A 25,172-nucleotide genomic window follows, 5' to 3' on the forward strand; every position below is an offset into this window, starting at 1 on the left:
TTGAACTATTGAAGACTTGTCTTTGACCTGGATAAGGAAGGTGAAGTAAGTGTATAACCAAGTATTTTAAGAATTCTACTTGTGGGAGAAACTCTACTGGTCAGTGCTGTGCTGTCTCCCAAATGCATCACTGAGCCCTGTCTCTCTGAAGGGGGGTCAGTGATTGACTCATCTAACTGCAGAGAAGCCCATTAAACACTTGTTACCATGAGTAGTGGTGTGAATGCATCAAAGTTTTATTGACAAGGCCTAAAAAGTCTCAAGCCTGATTTTTCGCTGGTCTGCACCTTGTGTCCTCCCTTATACCTGTGCAAGGTGGGTGTAAAAGGCTATAATTCTGATTCCCACTTTGTACAGGTGTAAGGCAGCAGAAAACCAGGCCCTTAGTCCAACACAGGGAGAACTTTCTCAGGTCTATATTTGATGGAGTTCATACCCCAAGTGCCACGGGCGCTTCACATCCCATGCATTTTCATGAGCTTGCCTCCCTCCTTTTCTTTTCCATCCTTCTTAGGGCTTGGGTTTTTTGAGTGATGATGTTTTCTACTGTACGATTCATAGATGCCTAGTGACAGGCACTCTATAAATAGCTTGAATACATACATACACAGTTACCTAGGACAGAGTATTAAAAAAAAAAAAAAAGCAGTAAATTGAGAGGAAAAAGGTGCACACACACCCGTAACAGCTAGGTTTTACAGGCAGAGTAAGATGCAGATACACATAGCTTGATGGCACGTGGTGAGGCAGCATTCAACTTTGGCCTGTAAAACGTTTAAGCCTCCCTCCCAATGTATTTGAAGGTTACGTACCAGATAGAGATCTCAGTTATCTGATTTTGCAGTCTTCAAGAAATGGGACTCTGCGCCTGGCATTGCTCATGAAAATCTTAGCCGACACTTGCTCAGGGCTTTGACGACATAAAAGCAGAACTATGTTATTGTACTATTAGAGGTGGGCCTGGACCATGCCTCAGGACTGGCACACTGATGAAGTTCGGATCCAAATCTGAACTCTGTTGCTTGGGCCCATTTTTACTATACTATTATTATTCACTTTGATGATGGTGCTGTAAGAAAACAAGGACTTCTGTAGCTGTAAAACTCAGCAATATTGTCCCTTCTCTATACAAACCCTCATTTGTTAGTCTGTCTCTTCATTCATATTAAGACTGTTCAAACCTTGCAGCATTCACTTGATAAAGGAGTCTGATAACTACACTCTGCAATTTGAATTGCAAAGGTTGTAAGTGACCTGATCTCTGCAGGTTGCTTGAAGGTATCCCCAGACCCAGTCCCTCCCAAGCCCACCCGTCTCCAAAACACACACTGCCTCTTCTACCTTGTGGTGTTCCTTGAGCTTGTTTGGGGAGCGAGGCCTGTCTGTTTGGGGGAGGAGATTCACTATTGGCTCAGCTGTGTCAATACACAACATGCTGACCCAACTATCCTGAACATGGGCTGAGGTTTGCAGGGGCATCAAGTGTTTCAGTTCAAGTAGGTCTGAAGTTCAAGGCATGCATTTTACATAGCTGCGTCTCACATGTTATGCACATAAATTTAGTTAGGTGTTGCTCAGTATAGAAGCAAAAGCTAAACCAAGGCTTTACCCTCTAAAGACTCCAGCTTAGTTTGCCAGGTCTTCTGTAAAGTTCTGTGGTGCTCCGTTTGTGGATACATTTTTCTGGGGTTGGGGGCAGGGGGAGTTTAAAAAAAAAAGTTTTGTATCATGTTTTCCAGTTATATGGCTTGAGATAGAAGTTTATATTTAGGATCGCATAAAGCAGGCTGGAGGCTATACTGCCCTGAGAGAAACAGTGCCCAGGCAAACTCAAGTGTACATACCTTCTATAAACAGGGTTTCTTAAACTGGGGGTCGGGACCCCTCAGGAGGTCGCGAGATTATTACATGGGGAGGGGAGTTTAGCAAGCTGTCAGCCTCCACCTCAAATCTCGCGTTGCCTCCAGCATTTATAATAGTGTTAAATATATTTTAAAATGTTTTTAATTTATAAGGGGGGGGTCACACTCAGAAGCTTGCTATGTGAAAGGGGTCACCAGTACAAAAGTTTGAGAACTACTGCTCTATAATATTAAACAGGAAGCTCAACAGTACACCTAGAACTGATCTAGCAAAGCAAAAGAAGGAAAAAAAAAAAAAAAAGAGTGGGAGCAAAGTTTGTACAATATTTTCCTACTTATCTTTTTCTTCACAATTCTTTTTATTAGCCTGAAACACCTGATTGAAAACCCAATGACTGGACGGATGTTTGGAGGAAGCCCTTATTCAGTCAAGTCTTAATTTAGTGATGCCTTCTGGGAGTTTTAAAAATGACTTGGGTCCAAACACCTATCTCCAGACGACTTTAATGGGAGTTAGGCACCTAACTACCTTTGAGGATCTGGGCGTTAGGGAGCACCTGTAGCTCCCACCAACTTCAGCTGGGGCAGTATGTGTGCTGAGCAGATATGAAAGTCAGGCCCTTTGTGATTTGCAGGCTGCTAAAACTCTTGATATTATGGTTCTTTGTCTACAATTGCATGAGCTAAGGATGGAGGGTCAGATCTTCCTTTCTGATCCATTAGCCAGACATCTCTACTTGCTAGCATTAAGATCAATGTACAGCTTTTACTACACAGGAATTATTAACAAATTGAAAACAGAAGTGTGCTAGTGCTAACACAAGAATACATTAAAAGCTTCTCCATGGCTGACATGTCAAATGCTTTAACATGGGGACAGTGTGTTGCTGTCATTACAAAGGCCATGTCTACACTTACAGTTTTGCAGCGCTGGTAGTTACAGCTGTGTTCGTACAGCTGTGTAGGGCCAGCGCTGCAGTGTGGCCACATTTGCAGCACTTGCAGCGCTGTTGGGAGTTGTGCATTGTGGGCAGCTATCCCAGCATTCAAGTGGCTGCAACGTGCTTTTCAAAAGAGGGGGGTGGCGTGGAATGTGACAGGGAGCGTGGAGGAGACAGAGAATGGATTTTTGGAGCTGACACTGTTCTCAGCTCCCTGCCTTGCAAGTTCTAAAGACTGGAAGACACACAGTGCCTACCTTCAATCATTTTAAAAGTTCTAACTCCCTTCCCCCACTCCTCTCTCATTCACTAAATGCAAATTATGTACTTCTAAATACCCGTCAGACCAGATAAGCAACTGCTCAACACGGACTTCCCCCTCCCCCTCTGGTGTGTGAAAGTGCTGTTTCTCTCTTCAAGCAAACAGCTGTGAACATTCCAAAGTAATTCCCCTGCCTGCCTCCGCTCGCTCAGCAAACAGGAGCTGTGTTTGTTTTTTAAATAAGCAGTTTGGCTGAACTCCGAGCTCTCCCTTTCTTCCGGTTTGTTGTGGACAGGAATTCTGGGGTACCTCCTTACACCCCGGAGGTCAATAAAAGCGCTGGTGGGCGTCCACACTTGCTGACCAGGGCTGGATCACCAGCGCTGGAATCCCTACACCCGAGGCTCGACCAGGTGTACAGCCAGCGCTGCAACCAGGGAGTTGCAGCGCTGGCCATGCTTTGCAAGTGTGGCCACATCCTAAGTTGCAGCGCTGTAACCCCCTCACCAGCGCTGCAACTCTCTAGTGTAGCCATGGCCTAAGTCTGATAGAAATACATTCTGTGGGTAACAATAAAAAATTGCATTCAAGGTTTTTGTTTTTTGGTTTTTTTAAAGTAAAACTCATGTAATGAGTGAGCCATTCTACTGAATCCAACCCACTAATTCCACTGTGTCCTCCAATACAGCAAACGTTCTGTAATTAGGCATCAATTTGCAAAAACGTGCCCATCAAGTTCTAGTACCTTTCCTAAGGATCCTGTCTATCCTTCAGGACTAATGAAGTGAGAGGACCCTTGTCATGTTTTAACTGAGTTGCAACCATACTTGTGTGAGGACATCTGTGTTTTCCAGATCCTTTATCTTGCTATATATGCAACACACACACACACACACACACACACACACACACACACACACCTCACCTACAGATAAGTGATAGGCAGTGTCACTGCCTGTACTCTCTAGCATTAAACCCAATCTAGATTGCAGAAAATCCTGCCATACCAAATATCAATTTTGTTCCCCATATAGAAATTGGGCTAAGCCTCTCAATGCCCTCAACTCTTATTGACTTCAAAAGTTAATAAAATGTGATGACTAGTAAATGCTAGAAAACTCTAAGTGATCTCAGATAGCTTTTCTATGCACAAGAATGTCTCCATATTTTTAAAGCATGTAGTTTTATTTTCTTGCACACAGAACCGATAATATATAGATCATTAATTACTGCAACAGTTGTTGCATTAGGGACTAGAATTCTCACTGGAATAGAAATTAAGTGAGTAACCAGCTTTTCTGTTCAGTTCATGGAGAAGCTTTTCAAAAGGAGGCCCTGCATATCTAAGAAGTCATTTATCCAGCCCTGCTGAGATAGTCTGGCTCTGTCAGACTTGATAGTATCCTCTATCATTTTAAATCTCCAAAAATACATAATTTGCTGAGTTGTCTTTTCATAAATACTATTTAGCTTTCCCTTCACTTTTTTAAAAGCTTCCCAATTTATGTAATAAAAAGATGCTTACTCACTATATTTTAAATGGTACAGCCTCCAACAGAAAATAAACCCAATATTTAGCTACATTTGTAGCATGTTGTTCCTCTTTACATTGCTCATAAATAAGGCTATATTATCCTCCTCTTCATTGCTGTCATTCTAAACTTATTGTAGATCTTTGAAATTAAAATAGATAATCAGGTTTAGCATTTAAAGAAATCTCTTCATATGTCTTCAAAGAAGGGTTGTCAAATGACATAATATTCATTGGCTGCACCAGATGCACACTATTCAAGGCCCAATGACATTCCACACTCCCTGCATCCTTGCATTAAGGGCTTGTCTACACCAGTGGTTCTCAAACTTCTTCTACTGCTTGTTCAGGGAAAGCCCCTGGCAGGCCGGGTCGATTTGCTTACTTGCTCCGTCCACAGGTTCAGCCAATTGCGGCTCCCACTGGCCGCGGTTCGCCGCTCCAGGCCAACGGGGGCGGCAGGAAGGGCAGTCAGTATGTCCCTCGGCCCACGCCGCTTCCTGCCGCCCCCGTTGGCCTGGAGCAGCGAACCACAGCCAGTGGGAGCCACGATCGGACAAACCTGCAGACGCGACAGGCAAACAAACCAGCCTGCCCCACCAGGGGCTTTCCCTGAACAAGCAGTGGCCAAAGTTTGAAAACCACTGGTCTACACTATACTATTTATGTAGCTGAAGTTGCGTATCTTAGCTCAACCCTGCATGGTAGTGTATACAAGCCCTAAGAGTAGGAAGCAGTCTACATTTCCATTTCTGCATGATGATGCTCTAGACCAGTAGGAACATTTCAGTTGTGATGATTTTATACTGAAAGACTCCTTATCATGGGATAATTGCTGATGAAGCCAGCTAAGAACAGAAACTTTAAGCATTCAGAAGTGGAACACAGGAAACTGCAGCCAGCCACGGTAGCATGTCTGCTGGCCCTTCCTGCCCCGGAGACAAGGATTAATGTTTTAGTTTTCATTCAAATGACATTTGCTATAAGACTGCCAAAGTTCTAAGCCACTAATTTTACTAGTGGTCTTTTACCACTTTCACTAGCGATACAATGACTTACAAAGCCATGTACACAAATATAGTGGAACAGATAAGAAATGAACTGCAACCTACATTTAGTGTGTGGGAGATTGTATTTGTAAAATGTTTGCTTAGCAAAGTGCCTATGGGTTCACTTAATCAAGCCAAGTATCCGTATACAACCAGACTGCATAGTGACAAGCATTAAACAAACAAGAAGGGGTGTGTGTGTGTGTGGGCGCGTGCACACATGCATCAAGTCTGTGTTGAACCTACAACATTTTAATTTGCAAACTAAATCCCGCTGTTTGTGTTAGAAGGAAATCAAACCCCACAAGTCCACTTGGGCATTCAAGTTCAGCATATTTAAATCTCCAAAGTGACAGGAGATATTCATATCAAACATAGTCAATAAGAGTTTGGGATCTGATATCCAATGTGCCTGTGACCATCATCCTCTGCTTGTGAATCTTTGGCCAACACAGACTGGTTATTAGCACTGCTGGGAAGCCAGTGAGCCTTCCTCCCCTTAGCTGGCCTCCTCTGCTCCATCATCCCCTCAGTGGTAGGGAAATATCTGTAGGGCATGAGGGGGCTAAGAAGGGAGGACATCCTGGGACCACTTCAGGAAGGGATAGGTCTAGGAGCATGTGTGTGTGCGCGCACACACACACACACACACCCCCACCCACCCCATAGGCAAGAAGCAGGTTTTGAACCTAGGTGGACATGTCTCATAAAATGCCATTTAAATAGTTATCTAGTCTCTGGTACTATTAAAAACCCCTCATGTTTAATGCCAAGTAAGAACCATGGTTAAAAACAAAATGCAAGATGCTAGGTCCAAAACTTGAGATCCTTGCTTAATTTTTTTTACACTATCATTATCCAGGAAAACTCCAACTCATTTCTATGTGCGTTTGCCTAAGGGCTGAATAAAATTAGAGTAGCGAGGACCTCAGGATTTGGCCCTTAGAAAATAAAGTTCAGTCATCATGGGCTAGGTTCGCAAAGTGACACAATTAGCATTACTAAGTTTGCACTGATCAAATATCCTGGGTAAGCAGAAGAAAACTCTACCTACATCTGGAGGCTTCTATCATCTCAACCTGACAAACACGTCTCAGAAAGGCTGTTTCAGAAGAATTCTGCACAGCCTGCTCACACTGGGGAACCCACTACTTTTATATACTTAGTCCCAATGCAACTCATTCAAAAGCCTTGCTGGGCTGCTCTGCATATGCAATCTAGAGCTCTAGCAATAGCCGGAACCATTTTATCAGAAGGATTTTAGAGTCACAACTAGACAATTCTTACATTAAGAGCAAATGCCTTAAACTTGATAAAAACTCTCATTTTTGCAGCTGAGCTTCTCACCCCTTTGCATAGCCACATTCACATCATCAGCCACCTGTGGAATTACTGCCTTCAGGAATTTGAGCCTCCATCACAGCAAGTACTAGATCCTTTCCCCCCTTTATGATTGTTAGAAGACATCTGAAAAAACAAGAACACTTCACAACCCACAAACAATTTTTGTGGCTAATATTTTATCCTTATAAAGCTACCGTATAAAGGTTTTTAAAGGGCTCCTCCCTCCCACCCCTAATTAAAAATTAACAGAAATGCATTAGAAATTATTCTTTTTTACAGTGAAAAAAGGTCTCAAATTACATTATATATAAGCTTCCATTCACTATCATGCTGTCCCTTTTCTTGCTCAGCTTGCGCCCTGCCTTTCGTCAAACAGGATGTGCCCAGAAGGTTGTAAAATGTATGGCCTACCTTTCCGGAGCCTCTCAGAGAGCCTACTGCTTGTGCGATTTCACAGCTGGTAACTAGCTAAAGCTTTCCTCCTTTTATGAGAGACCTACAGCCAATGCAAGATTCCTTGCTCTGTTCTGCAGTGGGGCAGAATTTACAACACTTGAGTATTGAAGCGATCAACAGATTCTGCAACTAAGTCCTACCTCTATGCAAGTCCGAGATAAACATACTTTCAGCGCTGGGGTGAACTGATTACGCTCCTAGAACATATATTTTGCCTTTGATCCAATTAGCTCATTGTTGAGAATAAATATGCCAAGATCTTGGGCAGAAATACTTGTTAGGGAACTGCTGCTAACTCCTGAATGTCCCACCCCCTCCCTATCTGCAAACCGTGGAAAGTAGTTAAGCGAGGCTAATATCAGCTTAGTCTGCATTAGAGACATCACCACTATTCAGAAAGTAACCCTTGATGTACCAAATATTTTAGTTCATGAAGGCAGATTGCTCTATTTCAGTATAGTTTTCAGTGATTTATAACACCATGCTTAAGTCTAGACAACACAACACTGATTGCTTAATGATTCTGACACAAATGTACGTGAAATAGATTTTGAAAGTTTTGTAACTCCTGGCCATATGAAATGAGGACAAAGGTTTTTGGTTGTAAATCTGTAACAATAAATACAGAGTTTTTAGAAGGCAGAAGGGAGGGTCCTCTTTTGCTAAGTAATGACCAGAAAATGAAGACAAACTAAAGCTTCTGACACAAAGTAAATCAGTGGAGTTTTTGTATGTTGAAAAATTGTTGTACTTTGAACAGAATGAACACAAATTAAAAACTTATTCCAAAAATATCTTAATAAAATGCTTCAGGAACAAACCTACTTACGCAGACTATTGCCAACACAGTTATACGTTCAAAGGGCTGCAGATAAACATTGTTTTAGCCAGAGTGGCTTTTTGTCAAGGGTACACTTGTCACCAATAAAATCTCTACAAAAGCTTTTGCAATTCATTAATGCTACTTCTCTGAAGAATTCTACACTAAGAGTCTCTATGGAGGCAGAGTGGTAGAGACATAATAGTAACCAATGTATGCAAAAATTTGAGCCAACGGTCACTAATTTGACTCAAATATAGATACTGTGCAATCAAACTTAAAGAATTGCCTTGGCAACAATGATGTAAGTAGAAAATTTTATTTTCAAGGAACGTTGGGCCAGATCCCCTGCTGGTGTACATCAGCATCACTCTACTGATTTAAATGAGGCCATGTCAATTTACATAAGCTAAGGATCTGGCCCCTTATTTCAAACTGGCTATAAAATGGCAGATGCTCTTAAAGCTAGTTAAAAATATATATTTATCAGGTGTCCTCAGGGTCAAACCCAGCTCTAGGAAAGGATACTCCAATAGTATGAGACAATTGTTTTTTCCTAATTGAGGTGTTGGCTTGCACAACAGAATCTTCACAGTCAGAGAGGCAGACAAAGGCAGCATGTAGGGCACTGCATGAGAGCAGTAGCTCAAAGGAGAGGTACAAATAAATATTTTTAAACTTGTCTCTGTTTAAAAAGAAATTTACTTTCCAATAATACATGGTCGCCATCTTTTTCAGCAGGGCTTTATGGGTGAATATATTTATGGGTAAATATATTTATTTACAGGGGTACCTCTTGAAGAGAGCACTCTCAGTTACTGTCTGGACAGCTCACCTGCAGCTTGCAGTACTTGGTATTGCCTACACAGAGCAAGAAAGTGCTTTAGAATTTATTATTAGAAATGCCGAGTTCTGCCTTTTAGAAGGGTAGAAGTGCCTAGTGGTCAGCCCACCCCTTCACATAGCATGGCCCTTTAAGCATCTGAAAGGTCTGATTATATTTACAAGGACTTGGGAGAGAGGAAGTGATCCCAGCAGTAAATAGAGTCCAGGAGGAAATCCCATTACTATTTCTTAATGGGCCTGAGACCAGGAGCCTTGTAGAATGGGAGGGGCAAGGTTTTCTTCTCCCCAGCCAATTGAGGATGAGCTGGGAGAAAGGGATCAGCACAAAGGTTGCCCCCTCCGTCTTCTAGCAGTGCAGCTACCAATAGGAGAAAGTTGCCAACCCTCTGAGCCTAGAGAATAAGTGGGGACAGCTGAGAGAGAACCTGGCTAATGCCCTACAGCAGACTAACTCACAACCCCGCTCCAAGAGGAGAGCTGGGTATTCCTGCTTTAAAGAGAGGGACAAAGTGCTTGAATTACCCAGATCCAGGAAGAGGATTGGTGCTCCTGCCACAGAGAGAAACAATGTCTGAAAGGTAGTCCTGAGAATACTGGGAACAGGACTCTGACTACAGGCTTCAGAGGAAACCCAAAAACCAGAGAAGCTTTTGGTTATTTGGGACTTTTGTTATGGACTGTTTTGCATGAGGTTTAATAATAAATCAACCCGAAGTAGGGTATTATTGAATCAAGAGGGCCTTGAGTGGAGTTATTGGGTTTCTAAGAGGGGAAACTGAGGTAGAGTGTAGCTATACCAGCAAATCCTCCTAGTATAGATATAGCTTATACCAGCAAAGCATGCTTTTGCCAGAATAGCTTATACTTGTTACCTGAGCAAAATAAGCTATATCAGCAAAACCACTTTAATGTAGGGCTTCTCAAACAAGGGTTGCCGCTTGTGTAGGGAAAGCTCCTAGCGGGCTGGGCCAGTGTGTTTACCTACCCCGTCCGCAGGTCCGGCCAATCACGGCTCCCACTGGCTGTGGATTGCTGCTCCAGGCCAATGGCAGTGGCGGGAAGCGGCACGGGCTGAGGGATGTATTGACCGCCCTTCCTGTCACCCCCATTGGCCTGGAGCGGCGAACCACGGCCAGTGAGAGCCGCGATCAGCCAAACCTGCGGACGCAGCAGGTAAACAAACTGGCTCAGCCCGCTAGGGGCTTTCCCTGAACAAGCGGCAGCACTAGTTTGAGAACCACTGATCTAGGGAACAGCACTAGCCCTCTCACTCTCTGTTACAATAGCTGCAGACTTGCCAACCTTCTAAATCCAGAAAGAGGTTTACACACAGATACTGAAAAATGTTTAGGCTATCTGTGGGCACCCTCAGAGAGGGCAAATTCTTTTGCAGGACTTCAAGGGGTTTGAAAGCACAGCAAGTAACACATAAATAATAATAGTTTTCTCTAAGAGCACTTAACTTCAGACCTCAAATGGTATTTCAGGTACCAATAATGTAAATGAAGTAAATAATATGAAATTGAGGTGTGGAGAAGACAAAGGCCTTATTTTTGGAAGTGCTGAGCACCCAAAACTCCAGCTGAACTCAATGGGAGTTGCAGATGCTCAGCACCTCAGACAGGCTCTAAGGCCCAGATTTTTAGAAGTATTTAGGCATTGTGGTGCTCAACATTGCAACACATGATTTAGGAGCCTAAATCTCATTTTCAGAAGGGATGTAGGCACTTAGGAGTCTAAATCCCATTTACTGCTCCTAAATACCTTTAAAATTCTGGTCCTAATGTCTACTTTAATACAAATGTGATGAATAGTTACTGAGGCCTAAGCATGTTAAATGAGCTAGAATTTATCTTATACAGTCCACAAATACAAAGAATGCTACCTCTACATTTTGTGCTGACTATTCCTCATTAAAGGCCCGATGCAAAGCCCAGAGGTCAATGGAAAGCTGCCAATTTTTCTTCACTGGGCTTTGGCTTAAGCCATAATTCTCCAGACAGAAAACAGTTATATCAGTAAGTGAAAATATTGTTTAAATGTTTCCAGTCAAACAAAACTTGTTGACAGAAATAAATAAATATACCAACTGGGCTTCTCTTATGTACATCCCACCTTATTATGCCATACCAATTTGTATGCAGAACACCAAGTTTGCTTTGAAATTTAAATTTAAATGGTCTCACTCAAACCTATGGAGATAAGTATCTTGTCCCAAAAATAAGTGATTCTAGACTCCAAGGGATGGATCTTAAGCTTCTAGTAGTCAGCAGAAAGACACCTAGTGACTTCAGTGTGTACTGGATTGGGTCCTTGGTGTCATTTCATTCTTCTCCTATTTTATAATCCCATATTAATTTAAAGATCAGGATTAGCACTTTTAGGTTATGCAGCTGATTTAGATAATGGTTGCTCATACTCCTTTTTACAACACTGCTTTTCAACCTAGCAAAGTGGCTATAATCACTGACTAGAAACCTCAAAGCAACAACCCTATTAATAAGTGGCTTAAAAATCATATGCCTATGGAAAAACCAGTCACTATTAGAAATGATAAATATGGAAAACATCCATTTATTACATTATCACACAAAAGCTATGTAAGCATTAAATCTTAACATTTCCCTTATTATAAGGCCATCTTTGTCTGTATTACTCTTATTTATTATTATTTTATATTTGTATTGATTATGCTGTATATATTTTTGACCATTTATGAAAAATGGCAGAAGGAAATGTGTTATGAATGGAGTTCTAACATAATAAACTGATACTAATGTGAGACCTACAGATTATCATTCCCCCCAGATTTCCTTATTCTGCAAATACATGAGAGAATGAGAGAATAGATCTTCAAAGTGCTTTACAAAGGAGGTAAGGTGAATGAGGTAATAGCATTTATTGGACCAACTTCTTTCACTAGCAGAAGTTGGTCCAATAAACGATACAACCATTTGTCTCTCTCATGTTTCAAAATAGTCATGAGAACTTTTCTATTCATTATCAGGTTTGGTAAATTTTCCTCATACCTATATGTGAGAACACACACATACACTTTTAGTTTCTACAAAACTTCATTTTGCAGCTTATATTTCTTCCATTATTTCTTTGTTCAGAAAAGTCCCTATAACTAGGCCAAAGCTCACATAAAAGATCTTCCCTTTTCCTGTTGCAAAAGGCAGATCCTAAAATCTACTCTCTAGATATTTTTCGTGGTCTCTAAAGCATTCTACTTGCTCTGACCTCTTCTTGGCAAAATAAATAAAGTTTTCAAAAAGTGTTAAAGTACAGAGGCACAGAGCTAAGTGCTCAGACAGCTTATTCTTCAGTCTCAATGGCTGAGAACTTTGCCTTTTCAATCGTGTTTGAGCAAATAAAGCCAATAGAGAATATGCAAATAGCCTTTCCTAAATGAAACACAAGACTGAATTGTTGTTGGCAGGTCACAGTATCACACCACCCTCACCAGCCTGTCAACTGAAAGGATTTTTTTTAAACATCATCATCATCATTCAGATAGCTGGCTGGAAAGTCCAGTCAGAATAAGACTGTTCTCAATACACAACAAAAAAATCCTTTCAGGCAAAATAAAATTAGGACTCAAGCATTACACTGAACTGCAGTTGGAAGGTTATTTTTGTTCACTCAGACTGGATATGGGGGCTTTGGTTTTTTTGATTTTTTTTTTTTATTGGAAGACTATTCCAGGCCATTCCCAATCTGCTGTCTTGTCAGAGCAAACTAGGAAGGCCAATTACAAAACTCCAGCCATTTACTAAAGGGACAAAATGTGCCAAATAGCTGACAAGTTGCATTGCTGCTGTCTTCTAAAGGAAAGGAAAGCCAGTTCATACTGAAAGCTCTTATGGAAAACTCAGGGATAAAACCAATAGGTAAAAATTAAAAGGATTCGTGGATATTACTCTAAAACTCCCTCAGTAATATAATAGGGAATGAGATAATTTGGACAGACTTTTGAGCCAATCTACAGAATTCAACAGACAGCTACAATCCAAGCTCTACAATTTTAAAGGCTGGTCTAAATATTCTGTAAAGTGTTGATAATTATCAACTGAGTTCTGTAGGACTTTTCCATAATTACTGAATAGAGAAGTTCATCTAAAAGTTATCTCCTTGGTGTAGCACTGAATCATGTTTTGTATAGGAACAATTAGCCAGGGCCGGCTCTAGGTTTTTTGTGGCTCCAAGCAAAAAAATTTTTGGCTTCCCCCAACCCCAGCCCTAGGTTCTCACTCCCCCCCAGCCCCTGCCACCCCAGCCCTAGGCTCTCTCTCCCCGCCACCCGCACCAGCCCTGGCATCCCTGGGCTCTCTCTCCTGCCCCCACCCGCAGCCCCTGCCTCCCCAGCCCTGGCAGCAGGGCCGGCGCAACCCATTAGGCGACCTCGGCAGTCGCCTAGGGCACTAACATTTGGGGGGCGGTGACGGCCACCGCGGTCATCGGTGGTATTTCGGGGGCGGGACCTTCCGCCGCCTCTGTCGGGGTGCCATTTTGGGGGCGGGACCTTCCACCGCCTAGGGTGCCAAAAAGGCTGCCGGCACTCCTGCCTGGCAGCCCTGGGCTCTCTCTCCCCCCTCCACCCACCCATACCACCTGCCATAAACAAATAAGTAAGAGTTAATAGAACAGAAGTGCTTCATCTCTCTTTTGCCTGTACAGGGTTAACAAGATCAGTGAGCCTGGTTGTCACCTGACCAGAGGACCAATCAGGGGACAGGATACTTTCAAATCTTGAGGGAGGGAAGTTTGTGTGTGTGCTGTTAGATTTTGGTGGTTGTTCTCTCTGGGTTCTGAGAGTGACCAGACGTGCAACCAAGTTTCTCTCCAATCTCCCTGATACAGGTTCTTATACATTCAAAATAGTGAGTACTAGGTAGATAAGGCGAGTTAGGCTTATGTTTGTTTTCTTTATTTGCAAATGTGTATTTGGCTGGAAGGAGCTCAAATTTGTATTTTGCTGAAAGGACTTTAATTTGTATTTGTATACTTAGGCTGGGAGGGTATTCCCGGTGTCTATAGCTGAAAGACCCTGTAACATATTCCATCTTAAATTCACAAGGATAATTTTTACTGTTTTTCTTTCTTTAATTAAAAGCTTTTCTTGTTTAAGAACCTGATTGTTTTTTTATTCTGGTGAGACCCCAGGGGACTGGGTCTGGATTCACCAGGGAATTGGTGGGGAGAAAGGAGGGAAGGCGGAGAGAAAGGTTAATTTCTCTCAGTGTTAGGATTACTGTTTCTCTCAGGGAGAGTCTGGGAGGGGGAGAGAGAAGGAGGGGGGAAGGTAAATTTTCCTCTCTGTTTTAAGATTCAAGGAGTTTGAATCACAGTGATCTTCCAGGGTAACCCAGGGAGGGGAAGTCTGGGAGAGGCAACTGTGAGGGAAAGGGTTTACTTTCCTTGTGTTAAGATCCAGAGGGACTGGGTCTTGGGGGTCCCCAGGCAAGGTTTTGGGGGGGACCGGAGTGTACCAGGCACTGGAATTCCTGGTTGGTGGCAGCGCTACAAGTACTAAGCTGGTAATTGAGCTTAGAGGAATTAATGCTGGTACCCCATTTTTTGGATGCTAAGGTTCAGAGTGGGGGATTATACCATGACACCACCTTCCGCCCTGGCAGCCCTGGGCTCTCTCTCCCCACACCACGCACACTCCCTGCCGCCCCAGCCCTGGGCTCTCTCTTCCCCCTCCACCCGTACCACCTTCCACCCTGGCAGCCCTGGGCTCTCTCTCTCCCCCACCACCCATACCCTCTGCCACCCCAGTATTGGGCTCTTTCTTCCCCTCCCACTGCACCCCCTGCCACTCCAGCCCTGGGCTCCCCACTCTGACTCTGCCCACTCTCCCATTGCCTCCAGCTAGTCTGGCGCTGGCAGGGTCAGGGTAAGCAGCAGGGATCCGGGGCTGCACCTCAGCCCAAGGTCCCTCCAGCCAGGGCTCCCACCTCTAGGACTGGCCAGGACCCAGGAGGGCAGAGCTGGTGGACCGCCCCAGCAGGGGGCTGAGGAGCCGGTGCAGGGTAGCCCCAGAGGTAGTGGAGCCCTGGAGAGCTGGACATGGACCCTACAGGGCAGCACCCTGCCCTCTATGGCCCTGCTGCTGCTGCTGTTTATGGCTGCCCTGCTGCAGTCCCTGGGTGGCTCAGGCTGCTTTGCCCAGTCCCGGTTGTGGCACTGAGAGGGCGGCCGCCCTGTGGCAGCTGCAAGCAGCTCCATGTGCCCCGTGAGGCGGCCTCCAGCCTGAGTGTCCCCCGCAAGGAGCCTGCCCAGCCCAGCAACAAGGTGCGGTGCTGCTCCCCTGCGGTGTGAACCACAGCAGCCCCAGGGCACCCCCCACGCACGACGTGCTGCTTCTGCCAGGGCTGGTTCTAGGCTTTTGCTGCTGGAAGCAAAAAAAAAAAAAAAAATGGATAGCCAGAATGTTGCCCTTGAAAATGGGTCACCCCAAGCACGTGCTTGGTTTGCTGGTGCCTAGAGCCAGCCTTGCACTTAATTTCCAATATAGGACATTTCAGATGTCTAAAATTTGGGAGAGATGTATTAGTGTTTTTGTTTTCTTTTTTCTTTACTAATTTAAGATGGGATTTTTTTTTAAAGTGTCAATGATTTAAGAGCACAAATCCCATTGATTTTCAGTGAGATTTTCACTCCGAAGGGCTGGTCTCCACCATTAACTTGCACTGAAATGACTAAATCAGTTATTATTTTATTATTTCAGTGCAAGTCTGTTTTTGGACAATTATTTCAGATTCAGATTAGCTGAAATTGTTAAGAAATTGATTTATTCTACATCAAAATAGGATACTTTTATTCTGAAATGAGTGTCCGCACGCAGACTTGCACCAAAAAAACCAAAAGGAGTGAATTAAAATTGATTTAGTTATGTCAGTACCAGTTTGTATGTATACCCGCCCTTAGGTGCTTTTGGAAAATCCCCTCCCAGGAAGATAAAATTGTGGCAATGAATACTCTCATTCAAATTTTGCTGATGCAGTCTGTCAGGAGGACTTAAGGAAACCAGTCCTAACTTAGAAAGACTGCCCTCTAGCTTCAAAATAAGTTATTTTAATTCTGAGTTTCTTAACTCAATACAGTGTGTATAGCATCAGACACAAGTATTGGAAGTAACTGGAAGATATTAAAAATCGACAACAAGGAGGCAGGCTGGGTACTGGCTTGTCTAGTTATTGGATTACAGCTGGATTTTGCTATTTTTGGGGTTAGCCTAATTTGCGGGTATTTTCTTGTACTGCATAATTTTGTGGGGGATTTAAAGTAATTGCTGGCAGCACAGAACAAGTGGCTTTTTGTTTCGGAAGTCAAAATAAACATGGCTCTAATCCTGCCCAGGCGGAGTCATTTGCAAGACGGAGCCTAAATAAACAAAAACACAATAAACAATGACCCCAAATGATAATAAATGAATAACAATATATTTAGCCAGAACTGGAGGAGGAAATGAAATGAATATTTAGTGTAATTATAAATTCTCAAAGCAAACCCAGATGGCAAACTAGTCCATCATTCAGAAAACAACTCAAGTGTCAAGAATCTCAGATGGCACTAGTAAAAACCTAAATGAAATAACACAGTAGACTAAAAATATTACTTCAAAAGGGATACACTCTTTTACTATTCTAACTTGTGCCATTGCCTTGAGACATTTGCAATAGTTTGTACTGTGGGGTAGAGTGCACTGAGCGGAGAGCTGCCGTACCCAGTCCTAATCTGGAAATCTTTCCTCTGACTAGAAAGTCTTTCCTGCATTTCTAGAGTCTGTGTGAGCTGAGTGGTTACTTCTTGAGGGAAAAGGCTATTAGCATTGCCGGAGACTCCCCAAGGGATCCTTACCAGCCAGCACACAGCAGAGCAGCCCTGAGGCTACAACAAGTTGCAGTGAGGGCCTGTGTGGTCCCCATTTGCCTCCAGGATTGTTTTGGGAGGGAAAGGCGGTGTATCACCACCTTGAGCTCTCTTCCTTGGTCAGTTGCTAGGGCCCTACCATATTCATGTTCCATTTTGGTCAATTTCACGGTCACAGGATTTTAAAAAATCATAAATTTAATGATTTCAGCTACTTAAATCTGAAATTTCATGGTGTTGTAATTGTAGGGGTCCTGACCCAAAAAGGAATTGTGGGTGGAGGGGAGAGTCCTTACTTCTGCCCTTACTTCTGCGCTGCTGATGGTGCGGCACTACCTTCAGAGCTGGGCACCTGGCCGACTGCTGTTGCTCTCCGGCCGCCAGCTCTGAAGACAGTGCAGATGTAAGGGTGGCCATAGGCACCAATTCCATGGCTGCTCCCAGGCTGGAACATCCACGGGAAAAAAAAAGGTGGGGGCTGAGCGCCCACTGGCAGCCCCCCTTATCAATGCCTCTCTCTCCCCCCAGCACCTCCTGCTTGCGCATGGGAGGCAAGTTTGTAGAAATTTTGGTGGTGCCCAGAGCCCGCCTCCCCAACTCTGCCCCCTCAAACTCCACCTCCACCTGCCTAAGGCTCTGGGCAGGATTTCAGGGGGGAGGTCTGGGGTGCAGGTACTGGGCTGGGGATTAGGGTGCAGGAGGGGTGCAGGCTTTGGGAAGGAGTTTGGGTGCTGGGTTCAGGCTCCGGGCTGGGGCAGGGGGTAGGTGTGCAGGAGGGGGTGAGGGCTGCAGGCTTTGGGATGGAGTTTGGGTGCAGGCTCTGGGCTGGTGGTGGGGGTGTAGGAAGGGGTGAGGGGTGCAAGCTCTGGGCTGGTGGTGGGGTGTAGGAAAGGGTGAGGGGTGCAAGCTCTGGGCTGGTGGTGGGGTGAAGGAAGGGGTGAGGGGTGCAGGCTCTGGGAGGGAGTTTGGGTGCTGGGTGCAGGCTCTGGGCTGGGGCAGGGGGTGGGTGTGCAGGAGGGGGTGAGGGGTGCAGGCTTTGCGACAGAGTTTGGGTGCAGGCTCGGCTGGGGGTGGGGGTGTAGGAAGGAGGAGGTGGTGCATGCTGGGGCAGAGGATCAGGCTGCAGGGGAATGAGGGTTGGGGCTGAGGGATTCATGATGCGGGGGGATTCAGAGCTGGGGCAGAGGCTCAGGGTGCAGGGGAATGAGGGTTGGGGCTGAGGATGAGGGGTTCATGCTGCAGGGGGGCTCAGGGCTGGGGCAGAGGATTAGGGTGCAGGGGGATGAGGGCTCTGGCTGGGGCTGAGGATTCGGGTGCAGGGGGATGAGGGATCTGGCTGGGGATGAGGGATTCATGTTGCGGGGAGATGAGGGCTCTGATTGGGGATGAGGATCATGGTGCAGAGGGATGAGGGCTCTGGCTGGGGATGAGGATTAGGGTGCAGGGGGATGAGGGCTCTGGCCGGGGATGAGGATTAGGGTGCAGGGGGATGAGGGCTCTGGCTGGGGATGAGGATTAAGGTGCAGAGGGATGAGGGCTCTGGGCGGGGATGAGGATTAAGGTGCAGAGGGATGAGGGCTCTGGCCGGGGATGAGGATTAGGGTGCAGGAGGATGAGGGCTCTGGCTGGGGAAGAGGATCAGGGTGCAGGGGGATGAGGGCTCTGGCTGGGGAAGAGGATCAGGGTGCAGGGGGATGAGGGCTCTGGCTGGGGAAGAGGATCAGGGTGCAGGGGGATGAGGGCTCTGGCTGGGGATGACGATTAGGGTGCAGGGGGGATGAGGGCTCTGGCTGGAGATGACGATTAGGGTGAAGGGGGATGAGGGCTCTGGCTGGGGATGACGATTAGGGTGCAGGGGGATGACGGCTCTGGCCGGGGATGAGGATTAGGGTGCAGGGGGGATGAGGGCTCTGGCTGAGGATGAGGATTAAGGTGCAGGGGGATGAGGGCTCTGGCTGGGGATGACGATTAGGGTGCAGGGGGATGAGGGCTCTGGCCGGGGATGAGGATTAGGGTGCAGGGGGGATGAGGGCTCTGGCTGAGGAGGAGGATTAAGGTGCAGGGGGATGAGGGCTCTGGCTGGGGATGACGATTAAGGTGCAGGGGGATGAGGGCTCTGGCCGGGGATGAGGATTAGGGTGCAGGGGGATGAGGGCTCTGGCTGGGGATGACGATTAAGGTGCAGGGGGGATGAGGACTCTGGCTGGGGAAGATGATTAGGGTGCAGGGGGGATGAGAGCTCTGGCTGGGGATGAGGATTAAGGTGCAGGGGGATGAGGGCTCTGGCTGGGGATGAGGGCTCTGGCCGGGGGATGAGGATTAGGGTGCAGGGGGGATGAGGGCTCTGGCCAGGGATGAGTATTAGGGTGCAGAGGGGATGAGGGCTCTTGCTGGGGAAGAGGATCAGGGTGCAGAGGGATGAGGGCTCTGGCTGGGAATGAGGGGTTTGAGGCGTTGGAGAGGCTCAGGGCTAGGGCAGAAGAGCAGGGTAAGGGCAGCCTGCCTTGCCATTAGCGGATGGCAGGCTCTAGGACCCGGGGGCAGCAGACAGCAGTTCTGCCGGGAGCCGTTCTCTGGCAGCACGAGCAGGCAGGGACACGGCGGAGGGGGGACGGAGGGGGAGGGGTGGAAGGCAGAGGCTGGGACCCGCTCCAGGCAGGGACGCAGCGGGGCGGGGCGGTGGGGGGAGACCAGCAGGGGCCGGGGGCCGGGCCTGATCCAGGCAGGGCTGGGGGAGAGACCCAGCTCCAAATATTGCTGGAGCAGGGCCCCCAGCCCTGAATATTCCTGGTGCCCGGGCACCTCGAGCCCATATAACCTGCCACCTATGCTTGCCGGTGGGCCCCGTCGATCAGCACCTCCCCATCCCTGCCAGCGCCTACTGCCTGCCATGGATCAGCTGTTTTGCGGCATCAAGAGGCTCTTCGGGGGGAGAGGGGAGGAGTGAGGGTGCAGTGCACTCGGGGGAGAGCGCGGAACTGGGTGGGAAAGAGGCAAGACAGGGGCAGGAAGAGGCAGGGAAGAGGGGCAGGGGCAGGGCGGGGATGGGAAGAAGAAGGGCAGGGGTGGGGCATTGGGGGAAGGGGTGGAGTGGGGGAGGGGCCTGGGTGGAGCAGGGGGGGGACTCCCCAGCAGATTGGAAACTTGGTGCCTATGAGGATGGTGACACCCTTTAAATAATATTGTGACCCCTCCTGCAACTCCCTTTTGGATCAGGACCCCCAGTTTGAGAAATACTCGTCTCTCCCATGAAATATGTATAATATAGTATACATACAAAAGACCAGACTGGGGGAAGACCAGTTTTCACGGTCTGTGACATGTTTTTCATGGCTGTGAATTTGGTAGGGCCCTATCAATTGCCAACTCCAGCTTGCCTGGACCCAATGGTCTGGCCCATAAAGTGAAGACAGTCTTATGATTGCTGATGGACTAGCAGCTCTAAAGACCGAACACCATGATTTCTGAAAGCACAGTCCTGGTCTAACTTGGGTCATTCTGGCAGCTGAGGTTTGTCAGAAAGCAGAGGTACTTTGGACACACTCCTCTCTGCCAGCGACACTCCCTACACTGGGGCTGGATGGATAGGGGTGACACAGTGCCACCCTATATCTATGCTGGGGGAATCCTCAGGTGGCTATGTAAGCTACCTTTGGGTTGCATTGAACCCAAGGATAGGCTCAGAGAGGCTGCAGTGGGTGCCAGGATAGGGCCCAATTAATTGCAATAATCAAGCCTATTGATCTGCATGGCTCACCATGGCTGGGCCGTGTCTGACAGGATGGGGAACAATCTCCTGGCCAGTCACAGAAAATGAAGAGGAACTTTTCTGCTGACAAGGTATTTGTGCATCTGAAGACTGATTTACCATTGTGAAGACAGATGCTCTTGATGGTCGGGCATGCTATAAAGAGGGCAAATTCTTCAAAGTGCTTCCCTCTACCTACCAGCATTCCTCAAGTCCTGCCTGGGCTCAGCCCTGGTCAGCTGCAAGTCATCCAGGTGTTGGTTTCAGCAAAGCATCGAGAAAGGGAAGAGATGATGCTGTTTGCTGCAGAGGCTCTCTCAGCGACATCAAACAGCTGCTCAATAGTATGAAGAATGGTTTAAAGCTTGTGATGCAGGGTTTGGAAGGGGATGATAATACTTTTACTGTTACATGGTTGTAGTTCTGTGTTCCTGGCATGAGCCCAAGTCAGCATTGAGCTTTCAGTGGTATTCAGTTAATTCAGTTTACCATCTGTCTCCTAATCTCTTCCCCTCTTTTCATTACTTGAGCAGATTTATAATATCAATAGGAGAGACAAAAACATTCAAAAATCCATCAAATCAGTTGAGAAATCGGCACCTCTCACATATGCAGTGAGAACACCTTGGATCTTTCACAACGTTTCTTCCTCAGATGATCCTTCCACTCCCAGAGAATAAACTTAATTTGCAACAGCAGCTTGACAACATTGGGATGGGGCTGCATAACATTTTCTAACACTTGTCCCAGAGCCGAGGCCAACACATCAGAAGAGGCTGCAGCCCTTAGGATTGGGGCTGCTGGGTTAAGGCCCAACAAACTCAGCATATCAGCCAGAGTCTTTCCCTCTGTTCTTAAGAAAGCCAACATTTTCTTTAAAACTCTTCATCGGGTGCAGGTGATGGTGAGGGCTGGCTCCCAGAGGCTACCGATTTCCACTGCCTTCCACCCACTGCTTATCTCACTTGGAACTTGTGAGGGTTTCGGTGCCACTGGCAGCTTGCACAGTTCTGCACATCTTGCTCATAAACATGCGGCCACACACTCTGCACTTGCTCAAGCATTCTGTGGCTGCCTGTAAAGCAGAGTCAATAAGACCCTCATCAAATGCTTGAGCTGCCTCTGTTACTAGAAGGCATTTCTTAGGCCTGGTCTATACTACGCGTTTAAACCAAATTTAGCAGCGTTAAACCGATTTAACCCTGCACCCAACCACACAACGAGGCCCTTTGTATCGCTATAAAGGGCTCTTTAAACCGATTTCTGTACTCCTCCCCGACGAGAGGAGTAGCACTGAAATCGGTATTGCCATGTCAGATTAGGGTTAGTGTGGCCGCAAATTGACGGTATTGGCCTCTGGGTGGTATCCCACAGTGCACCATTGTGCCCGCTCTGGACAGCAATCTGAACTCAGATGCACTGGCCAGGTTAACAGGAAAAGCCCCGCGAACTTTTGAATTTCATTTTCTGTTTGCCCAGCATGGAGCTCTGATCAGCACAGGTGGCGATGCAGTCCCAAATCCAAAAAGAGCTCCAGCATGGACTGTATGGGAGATACTGGCTCTGATCGCTGTATGGGGAGACAAATCTGTTCTATCAGAGCTCCGTTACAGAAGAGGAAATGACAAAGCATTTGAAAAAATCTCCAGGCTATGATACAGAGTCCACAGCACAGTGCTATGTGACAAGCGTAACGGAAAGCCAAAGAATCAAATGGACGCTCATGGAGGGAGGGAGGGGGTACTGAGGACTCCAGCTATCCCACAGTCCCCGCAGTCTCCGAAAAGCATTTGCATTCTTGGCTGAGCTCCCAATGCCTGAAGGGTCAAAAACATTTTCCCAGGTGTTTCAGGGTATATGTCGTCAATTTACAACCTTCCCCCACCCTGAAAGAAAAGGGAAAAAAAAACGTTTCTCGCCTTTTTTCAGTGTCACCCCATGTCTACTGCATGCTGCTGGTAGACGGGGTGCTGCAGCACTGAACACTATCATCCCCTTCCCAGTGGCAGATGGTACAATATGACGGCTATCCATCATCAGCAGCAGCCCATGAGTGCTCCTGGCTGGCCTCGTGAGCTCGGCCGGGTGCGCCTGGGTAAAAATGGGAATGACTCCGGTCATTCCCGTCAGATGGTACAGAACGGCTGGTAACCGTCTTCATCATAGCAACTGGAGGCTGAGCTCCATCAGCCCCCCCACCCTTCATGTCTAAAGAAAGGATTCTGTACTGCCTGGACTATCACAGCAGCGGGAGTCTGGGCTCCTCTCCCCCCACCCTTTAATGTCCTGCCTGGACTATCATAGCAGCTGGAGGCTTCCTCCCCCTCATTTTATCTCACTAAAAAGTCAGTGTTTCTTATTCCTGCATTCTTTATTACTTCATCACACAAATGGGGGGACACTGCCACGGTAGCCCAGGAGGGTTGGGGGAGGAGGGAAGCAATGGGTGGGGTTGTTGCAGCGGTACCCCCTAGAATGGCATGCAGCTCATCATTTCTGCAAGATCTCTGGGGTTCTGACATGGAGCGGCTGTGCTCTCTGGTTCTCTAGTACACTTGGCCCCATATTCTAGGCAGGACTGACTCTATTTTTAGACAAAACATAAAGGAGGGAATGACCCAGGGAGTCATTCCCATTTTTGTCCATGCGCCCCCAGCCGACCTCAGCGAAGCCAGCCAGGAGTACCCATGACAGCAGCAGACGGTACAGAACGACTGATAACCGTCATCTCATCTCCAATTTACAATGGCATGGCAGACGGTGCAATAGGGATGGTAACCGTCTCTGCTACCTTGCAAAGGCAAATGAATGCTGCTGTGTAGCACTGCAGTACCGCGTCTGTCAGCAGCATCCAGTACACATACAGTGACAGTGACAAAAGGCAAAACAGGCTCCATGGTTGCCATGCTATGGCGTCTGCCAGGGCAATCCAGGGAAAAAGGGAGCGAAATGATTGTCTGCTGTTGCTTTCATGGAGGAAGGATTGAGTGACGACATTTACCCAGAATCACCCGCGACACTGTTTTTGCATTGGGATCTCAACCCAGAATTCCAATGGGCAGGGGAGACTGTGGGAACTATGGGATAGCTACGGGATAGCTACCCACAGTGCAACACTCCAGAAATCGATGCTAGCCTCGGTACATGGATGCACACCGCCGAATTAATGTGCTTAGTGTGGCCGTGTGCACTCGACTTTATACAATCTGTTTTACAAAACTGGTTTATGTAAAATCAGAATAATCTCGTAGAGTAGACATACCCTTAGGGTCAATATTCATCCTCTCGCACCACTGCTCCGACATGGGTATAGCCTTTATTCAAACTGTAATTTCCTCCAAATATAGCAAAATTGCTTTCCCAAATTAATGGTTTACTCAAGATGTGCTGGGGAGGGGTGCTGACCCAGGATCTCAGATGAGCCCCCCCAAATGTAATCCTTCTGCCCGGTGATGTAGGCAGCATGAAGGGCCAGCTTCTATATCATGGGGTCCTCTTAAAATTACAAAACAAAGCCAGCTCAAGCTTCCACCCAGAAATCAGGGAAAATTAAACACCACTTCTGGCAGTAATACTTCCCCTCTCGCAAACACTGAGTCTGTGTATAACAGAAAACTTTCCTTAAGGAGGGAGGTACACAGAATTAAGTTGGGAAATCACAGTGGCAATGACTGAAAAGTATGAAAACAATAAGTAAACACCCACCCCACAGTGCAGTGTCCTTTCCCTCAGTTTCCCACTTTGCAGTGTGAAAGTCCAATGGACAACTGCCCCTTTCACATGCCACTTCCCTTTTCCCTCTGCTGCATCCCACTTACGGGTTGTTGTTCCAGCTTAGTGAAGGTCCAGAGGCTAGAGACGCGTTCAGGTGGGTTCACCTCTAGCTCCTGGGGATGGGGAGGTGAACGAGTGCTGCCTCCGCCACTGCTGCTGTCCTCCTATTGGTTCTGTTGCTTTTCAATGCAGTCATTGCCATCTCTTCTGCTGCCTGCCATGGCCTTTGCTCACTGCTGCCTGCTGCTATCACCTCTGTTGTATCTTGGTCTGGTCCAGACCTACAGCCCAACTATTTGTAACCACACCTCTAGGATTTGCTGGGAAGGGAGGGGCACCTTTGATGCTGCTGGTACATCTCTCACCATGCTGCTTCTAGCTACGATGCCGTGTTCTGAGGTTCCACCACCTAGCCCAATTCTTGGTGATTTCAGTGGATAGCAGAGAACCTCACTACTGCTGCTGCCTCCTTTACAATGGCTTTCACCAGCACACGGTCGCCTCATGGGACTTAAGATTCAGTCCCCTTGACCCATCTATCAGTGCTTTCAGCCCTAGTAGTCACTCAGAAAAGACAAAGACTCTTAACTGAATCTAACCAGTCCTATCTTTAAACACTGAAGGGGAAGAGTCAAATAGCATCTAGGAGCCTTAAAAC

General features: G+C 46.7%; 2 protein-coding genes across 9 annotated transcripts in view; one reads left to right on the forward strand and one right to left on the reverse strand.

Moving 5' to 3' along the window:
- The window catches only part of ACSL6 (acyl-CoA synthetase long chain family member 6), a 116,542-nt gene that overhangs the window by 81,326 nt on the left and 10,044 nt on the right, over nt 1-25,172 (reverse strand). For 2 of the 7 annotated variants that reach the window (XM_050962635.1, XM_050962632.1), the window contains exon 1: nt 7,401-7,537. The exons of 4 other annotated variants lie outside the window; for them this stretch is intronic. The gene's annotated coding sequence lies outside the window, so the exon portion shown is untranslated. Of the gene's footprint in view, nt 1-7,400; nt 7,538-25,172 lie in introns of those variants that run through there. One more of the 7 variants, XM_050962636.1, reaches the window with a different exon arrangement.
- Nucleotides 1-25,172, forward strand: part of LOC127055619 (uncharacterized) — a 240,577-nt gene that overhangs the window by 7,800 nt on the left and 207,605 nt on the right. The window lies entirely within an intron of this gene.

This window comes from Gopherus flavomarginatus, chromosome 7 (genome assembly GCF_025201925.1).
Source record: "Gopherus flavomarginatus isolate rGopFla2 chromosome 7, rGopFla2.mat.asm, whole genome shotgun sequence".
Taxonomy (NCBI): Eukaryota; Metazoa; Chordata; order Testudines; family Testudinidae; genus Gopherus; species Gopherus flavomarginatus.